Raw genomic sequence first — 10,507 nt, forward strand, 5'->3', positions numbered from 1 at the left:
TTAAGTTTGTTAGCATTTGCAGTGGATTTAGTTTCAGAGTTTATGCTAACATGCTTTTTATCATACTTTATATCAGACTTTGCATCAAAATTTACACTAGAAGGAATTACACTAACTTTTTTAAAGAAGGTTTTATTTGATAATATTCATAGTACAAACCATGATATTCCTTACAATTATAAATAGAATGCCATAAACTACCACAATGAAAATAAGGATTTTATGGTTTAAACCTAACATACTGACTCTTAACTCCTGATCTAGGAGGTAAAGAGTTTATATCTATATTTTTACTTCAAAAAGAAGCAAGATGGTTAGAGCTTCCACAATTATAGCATTTCTTTCTAGGAGCATTAGGAACAGGCATATAATAATTACTTTTATTCACACCTTCATCTCCATTCCTATTTTTCCTAGCTTCCTGTACCTTGTTCACATTTTTAATCTCTTTCAGCTTATACTTAAGTTGCTTCTTTGTCATTAAGCCAATGTTTACTACAGCTGGTTTATCCTGTTTTAATTTGTCAGAAGTTGACTTTTCTTTGACTTCTGTTTTGAGTCTTTCATCTTTTCAGATTTTGACTTGTCAGAATTTGGCACAAACTTGACAGGATTAATTTTAGGCTTTTCAGCTTTCTTGGTAAATTTTGGTTTAGATGACACAATTTTTTTTTCTTATTTATCATCTAGGTAACCTAGTCCTTCTTTCTAATTTCCATTTTCTAAGATTTTCTGAGTTGTTCTTCCAGAGTTAGTCCAAGTTTTGATTATCTCCTTTTCCTTTTCTAGTTCAAATTTAAGAGATTTATTCAGTTTTAGCAGTTCATCTTTAACATACAAAGCCACACCTCTTTTTTTCTGAGTTTGATGAAATATAACTAACTCTTTTTATAAGTAGTCATTTCTGTTTCTAAGAGCAAGACTTTCATATTTTCATCTTTCATTTTCTAAAGTCTGATCTCTAAAACTAATGAATACGGTTATAAGATATAATTTTAGCTCAGAAATATCATCAGTATGAAAAGCAAGAGTTGAATGAGGTACCTTCAATTCAGCATTCCCAGAACTGCTATCAGCATTTGCCATCAAAGCATAGTTCACCTCTTCTTCAGAATATGAAGTGTCTGCCCAGTTTTTCTTCTTTGTGATAAGTGTCTGGCCTTTATCACCTTTTCCTTTCTTACAGTCAGGAGAGATGTGGCCCCTTTCACCACAATTGTAGTATTTAACATTTGAGTTGTCTCCTCTGTCAGACTTTCCTCCTTTGCCTTCAGTCTTTCTGAACCCTTTCTTTACAGAACTTTCACCTTTTCTGGAAAACTTCTTACCCTTTCTGAATTTCTTGTAGGCTATCATTGTGATACCCTTCACCATAATAGCACACAACTGCATCATCTCTGCATCAACATCCACTACAGATAAATTTTCAGATTCTGAATCATCATCATCAGAATATGATGACTCTGAATCAGACTGTATGATGAGAGCCTTTCCTTTTCCCCTCTTTGAGACAACCACTTTAGGAGATTCCTTCTCAGCTTTAAGTGCAACTGTCATTGACTTTCTTCCATGCCTTTTGCTCCTTTGATCCATCTCAACTGCATGAGTCTTGAGCATACCATAAATTCCATCAAGAGTATTTTCAGCAAGGTCATAGTTGTCTCTTATGGTAGTAGACTTCAAATCCCAATTTTTAGGAAGAGCTAAAAGGAATTTTAGATTTGAATCTTCAAGATCATATTCCTTGTCCACCAGTGATAGATCATTCAAGAGTTTGAAAAATCTGTCATATAAATCAGTTAGTGACTCATCAGATTTTGAGTCAAAGTGCTCATACTCCTGTGTGCGTATTGTCTTTCTGTTCTTTTTGATGGCTTCAGTTCCCTGGCATCTTGTCTCTAAAGCATCCCATATTTCCTTTGCAGTCTTGCATCCAATTACCCTGTTTGACATAACATTGTCAATTGCACTATGAAGTAAATGCTTTACCCTTGCATCCTTGGCAATATATGAGATGTCTTCAGGTGTTTAATCACCTTTCTCCTTTGGTATGGTCTTTACTGGTTGATCAGCAACTGCAACAAAAAGCTTGGTAGGCATATATGGTCCATCATTAATTCTATCAAGGTATTCTGGATCTGTGGCTTACAGAAACATAACCATCTTTACCTTCCATATAGGATACTCAGATGCTCTCAGTATGGGAACCCTAATACTTTCATATCGACTATGGGTTTGATTGTTTTGAGTATCTTGAGTTTTGGTGGGCTTAGATTGAGTTTGGGTTTCGTCAGACATGATTGTAAACTGTATCTCACTGTTTGTATATCAACAGAGAAGCTCCGATACCACTTGTTAGGTCACACAACACTATAAAAGGGGGTTCAATATAGTGTTTATACAATCAAATCGATTTAGAACATAAGTATGTAACAGTCTTCAAGTTTATTCAGTATAATAAGCTCTGTTACAAAGTAGGTTAAACTACTCTCTCCGTGATGAACAATATCACTAAGAGTTGATAGGGTTACAATGAATAGTGTTCTCCTGAATGATAACACATATAGTGTAAACCCTAAGCTGTATTTATATAGTACATAGTTACAAGATATCTTCTAATTGATATGGAATATAATTCTGTCTCCTAAAATATATCAATCAGATATTATCTTTTTACAAGTCTTCCAGTCTTCCAACTCTAAAGCATATCTTCCAGTGTTTTAATCCAGATCCTCTCCTGTAAATCAGGCGCACTTTACTGTTGAAGCATATCTTCCATAAGTTCTGATATCACAAGTTCAGATACCTTAAGTTCTGATATCTTCCTGTCTTCAGTAAATCCTGATTTCCAGTAAGTCCTGATAAGTCCTGATATTAAGTTCTTAAACTAAACTCATCAGATTAGACATGACATCACAAATATATCTAACATTTTTAAAATGATTTTTTCGATGATCCAACCATACGGATATTAAGATATATCAATTTTAGTCATATAAAAAAATTATTAACAAATTTGAAATTCATCTAGCATGTCAGGATTAGAAAAATCTAGTAAAAGTACGACTCTCCACAATGAGAATCGGTCCCGATTTACAAGATTAATTTTTGAAATGACTTTTTCAACGATTCAATCATACGGATGTTAAGATATATCAATTTTAGTCATAAGAAAAATTTATTAAAAATTTGAAATTCATCTTGCATGTCAGGATTAGAAAAATCTAGTAGAAGTACCACTACCGACAACGAGACTGGTTCCCAATTTACAAGATTAATTTTTAAAATGGTTTTTCGACAATCCCACCTTACGGATGTTAAGATACATCAATTTTAGTCATATGAAAAAATTATTAAAAAAAATTTAAATTCATCTTGCATGTCAGGATTAGATTAATCTAGTAAAAGTACCACTCCCGATAACGAGACTCGTTCCCGATTTACAATATTAATTTTTAAAATGGTTTTTTCGACGATCCAACCTTAAGGATGTTAAGATACATTAATTTTAGTCATATGAAATTGTTTTTAAAATATTTCAAATTCATCTTGCATGTCAGGATTATAAAAATCTAGTAAAAGTACCACTCCCGACAACGAGAGTCGTTCCTGATTTACAAGATTAATTTTTAAAATGGTTTTTTAGATGATCGAACCGTACGAATATTAAGATACATCAATTTTAGTCATATGAAACAATTATTAAAAAATTGCTTATTCAATTTGCAAGTCATGATTAGAAAAATCTAGTAAGAGTACCACTCCCGACAACGAGACTCGTTCCCGATTTACAAGGTTAATTTTTTAAATGGTTTTTTCGAAGATCCAACCTTGGGGATGTTAGGATATATCAAGTTTAGTCATATGACAAAATTATTAAATAATTTCAAATTCATCTTGCATGTCAAGATTAGAAAAATCTAGTAAAAGTACCACTCCCAACAACGAGACTCGTTCTCAATTTAGAAGATTAATTTTTAAAATGGTTTTTTCCACGATCCAACCGTACGGGTGTTAAGATATATCAATTTTAGTCAAATGAAAAAATTATTAAAAAAATTCAAATTCAGCTTGCATGTCAGGATTAGAAAAATCTGGTAAAAGTACTGCTCCCCACAATGAGACTCGTTCCCGATTTACAAGATTAATTTTTAAAATGATTTTTTCGATGATTCAACCATACGTATATTAAGATATATCAATTTTAGTCATATAATTTTTTTTTAACAAATTTGAAATTCATCTTGCATGTCAGGATTAAAAAAATCTAATAAAAGTACGACTCCCCACAACGAGACTCGTTCCCGATTTACAAGATTAATTTTTAAAATGACCTTTTCGACGATTCAACCATACGGATGTTAAAATATGTCAATTTTAGTCATACCAACTTTTTTTAACAAATTCAAAATTCATCTTGCATGTCAGGATTAGAAAAATCTAGTAAAAGTACCACTACCGACAATGAGACTCGTTCCCGATTTACAAGATTAATTTTTAAAATGGTTTTTTCGACAATCCAACCTTACAGATGTTAAGATACATCAATTTTAGTCATATGAAAAAATTATTAAAAAATTTCAAATTTATCTTGCATGTATGGATTAGATTAATCTATTAAAATGTACCACTCCCAATAACGAGAATCGTTCCCGATTTAAAAGATTAATTTTTAAAATGGATTTTTTGACGATCCAACCTTACGGATGTTAAGATACATAAATTTTAGTCATATGAAAAAATTATTGAAAAATTTCATATTCATCTTGCATGTCAAGATTTGAAAAATCTAGTAAAAGTACAACTCCCAACAACGAGAATCATTCCTCATTTACAAGATTAATTTTTAAAATGGTTTTTTTATAATATCTAACCGTACGAATATTAAGATATATCATTTTTTATCATACGAAAAAATTATTAAAAAATTTCAAATTCAACTTGCATGTCATGATTAGAAAAATCTAGTAAAAGTACCACTCCAGACAACAAGACTCGTTCCCGATTTACAAGATTAATTTTTAAAATGGTTTTTTCAACGATCCAACCTTAGGGATGTTAAGATATATCAATTTTAGTCATATGAAAAAATAATTAAAAAAATTTAAATTCATCTTGCATGTCAGGATTAGAAAAATCTAGTAAAAGTACCACTCCCGACAACGTGACTCTTTCCCGATTTACAAGATTAATTTTGAAAATGGTTTTTTCGACGATCCAAACGTATGGATGTTAAGGTATATCAAATTTACTTATATAAAAAAATTAATAAAAAAATTTCAAATTCACCTTGGATGTCATGATTAGAAAAATCTAGTAAAAGTACCACTCCCAACAACGAGATTCGTTTCCGATTTAGAAGATTAATTTTTAAAATGGTTTTTTCGACGATCCAACCGTACGGATGTTAAGATATATCAATTTTAGTCAAATGAAAAATTTATTAAAAAATTTCAAAATCAGCTTGCGTGTCAGGATTAGAAAAATCTAGTAAAAGTACCACTCCCCACAACGAGAGTCGTTCCTGATTTACAAGATTAATTTTTAAAATGATTTTTTCGATGATCCAACCATACGGATATTAAGATATATCAATTTTAGTCATATAAAAAAATTATTAACAAATTTGAAATTCATCTTGCATGACAGGATTAGAAAAATCTAACAAAAGTACGACTCCCCACAACGAGACTCCTTCCCGATTTACAAGATTAATTTTTAAAATGACTTTTTCGATGATTCAACCGTACGGATGTTAAGATATGTCAATTTTAGTCATACGAAAAATTTATTAACAAATTTGAAATTCATCTTGCATGTCAGGATTAGAAAAATCTAGTAAAACTACCACTCCCGACAAGGAGACTCGTTCCCGATTTAAAAGATTATTTTTTTAAAATGGTTTTTTGACAATCCAACCTTACGGATGTTAAGATACATCAATTTTAGTCATATGAAAAAATTATTAAAAAAATTTAAATTCATCTTGCATGTAGGGATTAGATTAATCTATTAAAATGTACCACTCCCGATAACGAGACTCGTACCCGATTTACAAAATTAATTTTTAAAATGGGTTTTTCGACGTTCCAACCTTAGGGATGTTAATATATATCAATTTTAGTCATATGAAAAACTTATTAAAAATTTTCAAATTCATCTTGAATGTCAGGATTAAAAAAATCTAGTAAACGTACCACTACCGGCAACGAGACTCGTTCCCGATTACAAGATTAATTTTTAAAATGGATTTTTCGACGATCCAAATGTACGGATGTTAAGATACATCAATTTTACTCATATGAAAAAATTAATAAAAAATTTCAAATTTAGCTTGCATGTCATGATTACAAAAATCTACTAAAAGTACCACTCCCAACAACGACATTCGTTTCCGGTTTAGAAGATTAATTTTTAAAATGGTTTTTTCGACGATCCAACCATATGGATGTAAAGATATATCAATTTTAGTCAAATAAAAAAATTATTAAAAAATTTCAAATTCAGCTTGCATGTCAGGATTAGAAAAATCTAGTAAAAGTACCACTCCCGACAACGAGACTCATTCCCGAATTACAAGATTAATTTTTAAAATGGTTTTTTGGACGATCCAATCTGACGGATGTTAATATATATATCAATTTTGGTCTATTAGATATATTTGTGATGTCATGTCTAATGATGATTTGTGTTTAGTTTTCAGATCTTAACTAACAGGACAAACCAGGACTTAACTGGAAATCAGTACTTATACTGAAGTCAGGACTTAAGATATCAGAACTTAAGTTATCAGAAGATATTTATCAGGAGATAATATCAGAACTTAAGGAGACTTTCAGATAAGGAAGGCGTCTGATTGAAAGGAAAGAAGATCGAACTAAAATAGTAAGAGATATGCATGGAGAAGAATTCTATGAAGAATAGAATACTTGGAAGAAAAGATAACTGATTGATATATTTTAGGATGCAGAATCATATTCGATATCAATTAGAAGATTATCATGTAACAGTGTATCTATATAAACACAGCATAGGGTTTACACTATATGTGTTATCTTAATCGAAAATATTATTCTTTGTAACCCTAGCAGCTCTTGTGATAATTTTTTCATCACTGAGAGAGAACAGTTCTTTGTAACAGAGTTTATTGTGTTGAATAAAATCTTTGTTTTATTACTTGAGTTCTTATATTCAATTTGATTGTAGTAAACACTGTATTCAACCCCCTTCTACAGTGTGTGTGACCTAACAAGTGGTATCAGAGCAGATCTGTTAATACACAAACAGTTTAAGATCCAAAAACAATAATGTCTGAAGAAACACAAACTCCAACCAAGCCCACCAAAACTGAAGAAACTCCAAAAACCATAATCCATAGTCGATATGAGACTATTAGGGTTCCATACTGAAACCTTTGGAGTATCCCATATGGAAGGTGAGGATGTCTATGTTTCTGGAAGCTATAGATCCAGAATACCTTGACAGAATTAATGAAGGACCACATAAGCCAACCAAGCTCTTTGTTGTAGTTGCAGATCAGCCAGCACAGACTGTACCAAAGGAGAAAAGTGAATATATAGCTGAAGACATCTCATCTATTGCAAAGGATGCAAAGGTAAGACATTTGCTGCATAGTGCCATTGATAATGTCATGTCAAATAGGGTAATTAACTGCAAGACTGCAAAGGAGATATGGGATGCCCTGGAGACAAGATGTTAGGGAACTGATTCAATTAAGAAGAACATGAAGACTATACTCACTCAAGAGTATGAGCACTTTGACTCAAAACCTGATGAGTCATTAACTGGTTTATATGACAGATTTGTCAAACTCTTGAATGATCTATCACTGGTGGATAAGGAATATGATATTGAAGATACTAATCATAAATTTCTTTTCGCTCTTCCTGAAAGTTGGGACTTGAAGGCAACTACTATAAGAGACAACTATGCTCTTGATGAAACTACTCTTGATGAAATTTATGGTATGCTCAAGACTCATGAACTTGAGATGGAACAAAGAAGCAAGAGGAATGGGAAAAACTCAAGGATAGTTGCTCTTAAGGCTGAGGAGGAATCCCCTAAAGTGGTTGTCTCAAAGAAAGGCAAAGGAAAGGCTCTCATCACAAAGTCTGATTCTGAGTCATCAAGTCCTGATAGTGATGAGGATTCAGAAACTGAAAGTCTATCTGAGATGGATGTTGATGAAGAGATGATGAAGCTGTGTGCTCTTATGGTCAAAGGAATCACAAAGATTGCATACAGGAAATTCAGAAGGGGAAAAAAGTTTTCCAGGAAAGGTGCAAGTTCTGATAAGAAAGGTTTTAGAAAATCTGAAGGCAAAAGATGAAAGTCTGGCAGAGGAGATTACTCAAATGTCAAATTCTACAACTGTGCTGAGAAAGGCCACATATCTCCTGATTGCAAGAAAGTGAAGAGTGACAAAGGCAAGGCACTTGTCACAAAGAAGAAAAGCTGGACAAACACTTCAGATTCTGAAAGTGAGGTGAACTATGCTTTGATGGCAAATGTTGATAGCAGTTCTAAAGCTACTGAGTTAAAGGTACCTCAAACAACTTATGCTTTTCATACTGATGATATTACTGAGTTGAGAAGATATCTTAAAACCATGTTCATTAGTTATAGAGATCAAACTTTAATACGTGAAAGATTATCTTCTGAAAATCTTGCTTATAAAAAGAGGAATGATTATTTAGAAAAAGAGTTAGTTATGTTCCATCAAACTCAGAAAGATAGAGATGATGATTTCTATGTTAGAGATAAAGTGCTTAAAATGAATGAATCTCTAAAAGATGAGTTAGAAAAGGAAAGAGATATTATCAGTACTTGGACTAACTCTGGCAGAACTGAAGGAATTTACGGATGAGCGGAAGCGTGATATAACAATTATTCCGTTAAAACCATGTATCACACATATAGAAAAACGTATAAATCAGAAAAACGGAGGAATCGTAACCATACCTTGAAAATTGAAGCTTTATAAAATGGTTGATAGCAGTTGCTCCTCAGTATGTGGAGCACTCTACCGGTATCCACCAAGAGTGATCCTCTTCGATGAAACTTTTTATAAAACCAAGCGTTTATAAAAATGGAGTTTTGAGAGAGAGAGAGAGAGAGGGGAATAAGATGGAGGCTAGCTCTTCTTAGGGTTTTCACAAAACCAAAAGTATATTTAGAATGAGCCATCTCATTCTATTTATAGGGCTCTCATAGGGTTTTATAATAATATATCAATATTACCAAAATAATTTTCTCTCTCACTATTTCATCAAAGAAAATATTCTTTTATGGTGTGACCCTGTAGGTTCAATATTACGCCGGTAATAGAAATAAATAATAATAAACTTTTATTGATTATTTACATGAATAATAAAATTCACTAAATATAATTAACTATGGGTGAATTATTCGATGATGATTATATTATTTAATTTGAATAAATTTTTGATGATTAGTCGGAAATTTATTTTAATTATACGAGGATTAATAGGTGAAGATTCGCGATAGAAAACCGATTTATACGGGTACCCGTGAATTTTGTCGCCTCGACGGTGGACCGCGATGAGCTAATTCTGAGTCCTAATATTTTAAAATAAATAAATGAATAAAATACGAGTTAAAAATATAAAATACGAATCATAATAATAATTTAGTTTGAATCGATGGTTGGGATTTGTGAAATGAATTTCGGTTGTGATATTGGTGGAATTAATTATTGGATTGTTTGTTGTTGATTTGACGTCGAATGGTTCGATGGGTAGGCCGATAAACAGAGGAGGTGCTGCCCAAATGTTTGAAATTAAATTCAAAAATGCGGGACATATCCTGTTATTATCGGAACGTCGAGCGAGTATAAATAAGTATATACCTATTTTTTGTGCGGAACCTGATTGTATGTAGTGGTAAATTGTTTTGCCAAAACCAATAACCCTAATTTTGTAAAATAATTACTATATGTATTTTCTGGAAACGAACACCAAATCGATTTCTGAAAACATGAACCCTAATTGTTGTGTTTGTTATTATAATATGAATAAGTACGAGTCGGGAATCGTTATCATTGGGTAAATTATTTAGCAAGGGTCTGTCAAGCATACCTAGACGTCTAACGTAGAGTATTTCGACTCTGTAGGTTCTAGTCGAAGGACTCAGAAATTGGTATTGAACTAAAGATAACTTAGTGATCAGTCGACAAGCGCAGCGAGGTTCCAAGCGAAATACCTGAGCGTTGAGGTCGGATCCAGGATAGTCTGCTAACTAAGCGATAAAGCTGAGCGTCCAAGTTAGTCCGAGGTCGATCGGTATTAGTTGTAAAGCTCTGCAAGGCAAGTACCCCTGACCATTCTTTTATGGTTCAGTGAATATGAATAGCTAAATGTTTTACTTTCGTAATGGAACAGAAATGTTTTAAGTTATGTATCCCCTGTATCTAAAAATGTTGTTTGAAATTATGTTTTGGGGAAAAATAACTTCTGAAAATACCTAT

The sequence above is a fragment of the Apium graveolens genome, chromosome 7 (assembly GCF_009905375.1).
Source record: "Apium graveolens cultivar Ventura chromosome 7, ASM990537v1, whole genome shotgun sequence".
NCBI classification, from domain to species: Eukaryota; Viridiplantae; Streptophyta; class Magnoliopsida; order Apiales; family Apiaceae; genus Apium; species Apium graveolens.